Here is a 6,321-nt window from a genome sequence, read left to right on the forward strand (position 1 = left end):
TACAATGCATTATGAAAATGTGTCTAAAACATGTTAGAAAACGCTCCAAAACACTCCAAACCTATTGTTAATTGATGTATTATGAGTTGGTTTGTAGTGTTTTGTAGCGGTTTTTAGACCAGAAGTTCAACCTGTTAAACTCTGAGCGGAGTTTAAGTGGTACCACTGTCAATTTTGGTCAGAGGCCGTAAATCACCAGCTATGGTTAGTGGTGTAAAGTAATTAAGTAAAAATACATTAAAGTACTACTTAAATCGTTTTTTAAAATCTGTACTTTAAAAAATATATATTTTACTTTTACTCCACTACATTCCTAAAGAAAATAATGTACTTTTTACTCCATACATTTTCCTTGACACCCAAAAGTTCTCGTTACATTTTGAATGCTTAGCAGGCACGAAAATGATCCAATTCACACACTTATCAAGAGAACATCCCTGGTCATCCCTACTGCCTCTGATCTGTCGGACTTACTAAACATAAATGCTTCGTTTGTAAATTATGTCAGTGTTGGAGTGTGCCCCTGGCTATCAGCAAATTAAAACACAAGAAAATCATGCTTTCTGGTTTGCTTAATATAAGGAAAGTGAAATGATTTGTACTTTTACTTTTGATACTTAAGTATATTTTAGCAATTACATTTACTTTTGATACTTAAGTATATATATTTATATTTTCCACCAGTGGCCAATTTAGATCAAGTCACCAAAAGTGTAAACATTTTGTATGCATGAAAAGGGTACACCCTGGTGGTCATCGTAATGCAACACATTTCTTTTCCATCCACATTTAATGTGTCATTACCTTGAATTTATCCTCCATATGCATCATTGATTTATTTCACTTGTTTCCAGTAGGAAAATACACTGTAAAAGAAGTTTGAAGTTTCTTCGCCTGTCTGTGTGTTGTAATTGTTTTTTTTTTAAAGCCCTGATCGCTAGTGTCATTTTAAAATGTAAAGCTTAAAAATCAGTTCAGCCATTTTGGCAGTGAGGTACTACCAATGTTTTATATCTTAACTAGATGACTATCAGGGGGTGCTGTGTTGAAGCCACCATACCTCAATCTTCGCACTCCCTCACTATTGTAAAAAATATTTTGAAAGCTATAGAAATGCATTTATTAATCAAACCAAGCAGTTGCCATACCAAGCTGTGATACAGCCTGTCAAGATGCTCTCAATGGTGCAGCTGTAGAACTTGTTGAGGATCTGAAGGCCCATGCCAAATCTTTTCAGCCTCCTGAGGAGGAAGAGGCGTTGTCGTGCCTTCTTCATGACTGTGTGTTGGTGTGTGTGGACCATGTTAATTCTTTAGTGATGTGGACCTCGAGGAACTTGAAGCTCTCGAACCGCTCCACTACAGTCTCGTCGATGTGGATGGGGCGTGCTCAGCAGCCCGTTTCCTGTATCGCACGATCAGTTCCTTTGTCTTGCTGACATTGAGGGAGATGTTGTTGTTCTGGCACCACAATGCCAGGTCACTGACCTTCTCTCTATATGAGGTCTCATCGTCATCGGTGATCAGGCCTACCACCGTCATATCGTCAGCAAACTTAATGATGGTGTTGGAGTCTTGCGTGACCACACAGTTATAGGTGAACAAGGAGCACAGGAAGGGACTAAGCACACACCCCTGTGAATTGGAGTGGATCCAGGGTGTCTAGGATGATAGTGTTGATGTGAGCCATGACCAGACTTTCAAAGCATTTCATGGCTACAGATGTGAGTGCTACGGGGCGATAGTCATTTAGACAGGTTACCTTGGCTTTCTTGGGCACAGGGACTATAGTGGTCTGCTTGAAACCTGTACGTATTACAGAGAGAGGTTGAGAGGTTGAAAATGTCAGTGAAGACACTTGCCAGCTGGTCAGCTCATGTTCTGAGTATGCATGTAATCGGTGAGAGCTTGCCAGCCTTACCACATCCAACGAGTGTCAGAGCCGGTGTAGTAGTCCTTTATTGACGTTTTGCCTGTTTGATGGCTCGCCGGAGGTCGTAGTGGGATTTCTTATAAGTGTCCGGATTAGTGTCCTGCTCCTTAAAAGCGTCAGCTTTTGTGCTCAGTGCGGCTGTTGCCTGTAATCCATGGCTTCTGGTTGGGATATGTACGTACGGTCACTGTGGGGATGACGTCGTAGATGCACTTATTATTTTTTTATTTTTTTTATTTTACCCCCTTTTCTCCACAATTTTCATGGTATCCAATTGCTAGTAATTACTATCTTGTCTCATCGCTACAACTCCCGTATGGGCTCGGGAGAGACGAAGGTCGACCCCCTGCACATTGACTCGGTACCTGTACCCCCTGTATATAGCCTCATTATTGTTATTTTTATTGTGTTAATTTTAAAAAAGTTTTATTTTTTACTTTAGTAAATCTTTTCTTAACTCTATTTTATTAAAACTGAATTGTTGGTTAAGGGCTTGTAAGTAAGCATTTCACGGTACGGTCTACACCTGTTGTATTGGCCGCATGTGCCACATACAATTTTATTTTATTTGAAATAGCTGTGCAGCGACGCTACCCATCCAACCTCAGAGCTTGAGAGGACCTGCAGAGAAGAATGGAAGAAACTCCCCAAATACAGGTGTGCTAAGCATAACCAAGAAGACTCAAGGCTGTAATCGCTGCCAAAGGTGCTTCAACAAAGTATTGAGTAAAGGGTCTGAAAACTTATGTAAATGTGATGTCATTTATTTTTATTTGCAAAAATGTTTTTACCTGTTTTTGCTTTGTCATTATGCGGTATTGTGTGTAGATTAATCCATTTTAGAATAAGGCTGTAACGTAACAAAATGTGGAAAAAGTCCAGGGGTCTGAATACTTTCCCAATGCACTGTATTTATAAATATTCTATATTATTATATATCATCAAATACATAAATATATTATAACAGGTGGCAGTTAAAAGTGTTGCATAAAGATTAGCATATTATTGCATTGAAATGTAAAGGAATTAAGGATGTAGGTAATGTTGTCAGTCTGGTGTAGAAGGATTGTTCTACTCAGTTATATCATCCTCACCAGCTGGGTGTTATGTGTGCAAGGACTTTTGAATATTCGTTTTATTTCCTGTGCTTAGTTAGTTTTATTTTCCTGTGTTTACAGTAGTAACACAAAGACATGGGCAAAGGCCAATGGCACCAGCACTTTAGTCACTGTAAACAACAGATCTCACATGGACGACATTTTCATTCAAGTGAAAGACTCTAGATAGCGAGACAAAACCCTGGATTGGTTTGAAGTACGGGACTCAGGGTAAGAGTGGAGCGAGCTGGACAGGAGGGTCTGTGTGTGTCAGCATGGACCGCAATGGAACATGGGAAGAGAAAGAGGTACTGTAACAAACTCTGAGATAATTCCATATGTACTGTATGTGTTTGTAATTTGGTGAAACATTTAAGGGAGTAGTCCTGAGAGGAGGGGGGACCAAAATAATGGAAAAGTTTCCGTTGAATGCTGTGTATAGACATTATAACCTTAAATTTCTCTCAGAGTCCATACCTCCTCAACAGACAACAACCACTGCAGACCTCCACAACCTTTTAATGGTTGAAGAGAATAACTGTACAGAATCTTTGAAGCACTGTCACAAGCTTTGGGGCGATTGGGGCCCTTAACTTATTCAAGTGTAATTTATTATAATAATAAAGCAAAATGAATGGAATATTTTCTTTTCAACATAGAAATGCTACCAAAAATAATTGACTGAAACTTGTAACAAATGTCAGTCATTCATGATTAACCAAACAATATTTTGAAAGAGGAAGCAAAGTACTTTAAGCATATGTTTTCGTTTCAGTCTCCACTATTTCCACCAACCGAAGATAATTGTAAGGATTTTGTTTTCTATTAATAATGTAGAATGAACAGCTGTCCAGAAAGACTCATGTGAAAGCCAAATTACGGAGGAACTGCTTGATGCAATTAAAGCATTTAAGTCTGGGAAAACTCCAGGGCTGGATGGCATACCAGTTGAGGTTACCAAACCTTTTTTAATGTACTCAGAGGACCGTTATAGCATGTTTTAACCACTCCTATAAAAATGCTAGATTATCAGATACTCAACAAGGTCTGATGTAATTGTTACTGAAACAGTACCCAAGTTGTAAATACACTGCTCAAAAAAATAAAGGGAACACTTAAACAACACAATGTAACTCCAAGTCAATCACACTTCTGTGAAATCAAACTGTCCACTTAGGAAGCAACACTGATTGACAATACATTTCACATGCTGTTGTGCAAATGGAATAGACAACAGGTGGAAATGATAGGCAATTAGCAAGACACCCCCAATAAAGGAGTGGTTCTGCAGGTGGTGACCACAGACCACTTCTCAGTTCCTATGCTTCCTGGCTGATGTTTTGGTCACTTTTGAATGCTGGCGGTGCTTTCACTCTAGTGGTAGCATGAGACGGAGTCTACAACCCACACAAGTGGCTCAGGTAGTGCAGCTCATCCAGGATGGCACATCAATGCGAGCTGTGGCAAGAAGGTTTGCTGTGTCTGTCAGCGTAGTGTCCAGAGCATGGAGGCGCTACCAGGAGACAGGCCAGTACATCAGGAGACGTGGAGGAGGCCGTAGGAGGGCAACAACCCAGCAGCAGGACCGCTACCTCCGCCTTTGTGCAAGGAGGATCAGGAGGAGCACTGCCAGAGCCCTGCAAAATGACCTCCAGCAGGCCACAAATGTGCATGTGTCTGCTCAAACGGTCAGAAACCGACTCCATGAGGGTGGTATGAGGGCCCGACGTCCACAGGTGGGGGTTGTGCTTACAGCCCAACACCGTGCAGGACGTTTGGCATTTGCCAGAGAACACCAAGATTGGCAAATTCGCCACTGGTGCCCTGTGCTCTTCACAGATGAAAGCAGGTTCACACTGAGCACGTGACAGACGTGACAGAGTCTGGAGACGCCGTGGAGAACGTTCTGCTGCCTGCAACATCCTCCAGCATGACCGGTTTGGCGGTGGGTCAGTCATGGTGTGGGGTGGCATTTCTTTGGGGGGCCGCACAGCCCTCCATGTGCTCGCCAGAGGTAGCCTGACTGCCATTAGGTACCGAGATGAGATCCTCAGACCCCTTGTGAGACCATATGCTGGTGCGGTTGGCCCTGGGTTCCTCCTAATGCAAGACAATGCTAGACCTCATGTGGCTGGAGTGTGTCAGCAGTTCCTGCAAGAGGAAGGCATTGATGCTATGGACTGGCCCGCCCGTTCCCCAGACCTGAATCCAATTGAGCACATCTGGGACATCATGTCTCGCTCCATCCACCAACGCCACGTTGCACCACAGACTGTCCAGGAGGTGGCGGATGCTTTAGTCCAGGTCTGGGAGGAGATCCCTCAGGAGACCATCCGCCACCTCATCAGGAGCATGCCCAGGCGTTGTAGGGAGGTCATACAGGCAGGTGGAGGCCACACACACTACTGAGCCTCATTTTGACTTGTTTTAAGGACATTACATCAAAGTTGGATCAGCCTGTAGTGTGGTTTTCCACTTTAATTTTGAGTGTGACTCCAAATCCAGACCTCCATGGGTTGATAAATTTGATTTCCACTGATAATTTTTGTGTGATTTTGTTGTCAGCACATTCAACTATGTAAAGAAAAAAGTATTTAATAAGAATATTTCATTCATTCAGATCTAAGATGTGTTATTTTAGTGTTCCCTTTATTTTTTTGAGCAGTGTATAAAGATCCAGACCATTTAAAAAAATTGGAGGCCCTTTACACTTCAGTGTTGTGATGCAAAAATTCTAGCAAAATGCATAGTGCATAGAATTAAAAAGGTATTGTCGGATATTATTCATCCTAGTCAGACAGGGTTTTTCCATGGACGATACATTGGAGATAATGTAAGACAAATACTGGACACAATAGAACACTATGAAAAATCTGGGAAACCAGGCCTGGCATTCATAGCTGACTTTGAAAAGGCTTTTGATAAAGTATGACTGGAATTTATCTACGAATGCCTGGAATATTTCCATTTTGGAGAATCTCTTATACAATGGGTTAGTTATGTATAGTAATGACTGTTACTTATTTTGAACCCCCCCCCCTTTGTTCAGGGACACATTATTACATTTCTGTTAGTCACATGTCTATGGAACTTTTTCAGTTTATGTCTCAGGTGTTGAATCTTGTTATGGTCATACAAATATTTACACGTTAGGTTTGCTGAAAATAAACGCAGTTGGCAGTGAGAGGACGTTTCTTTTTTTGCTGAGTTTATAATGAATTCGGGGGGGCAGAAATGATTAAATATTAAAGCATTAGACCTCACTAAAGGCTTCAGTCATACCAAAGTTAAA

This window comes from Salvelinus namaycush, chromosome 32 (assembly GCF_016432855.1).
Source record: "Salvelinus namaycush isolate Seneca chromosome 32, SaNama_1.0, whole genome shotgun sequence".
Taxonomy (NCBI): domain Eukaryota; kingdom Metazoa; phylum Chordata; class Actinopteri; order Salmoniformes; family Salmonidae; genus Salvelinus; species Salvelinus namaycush.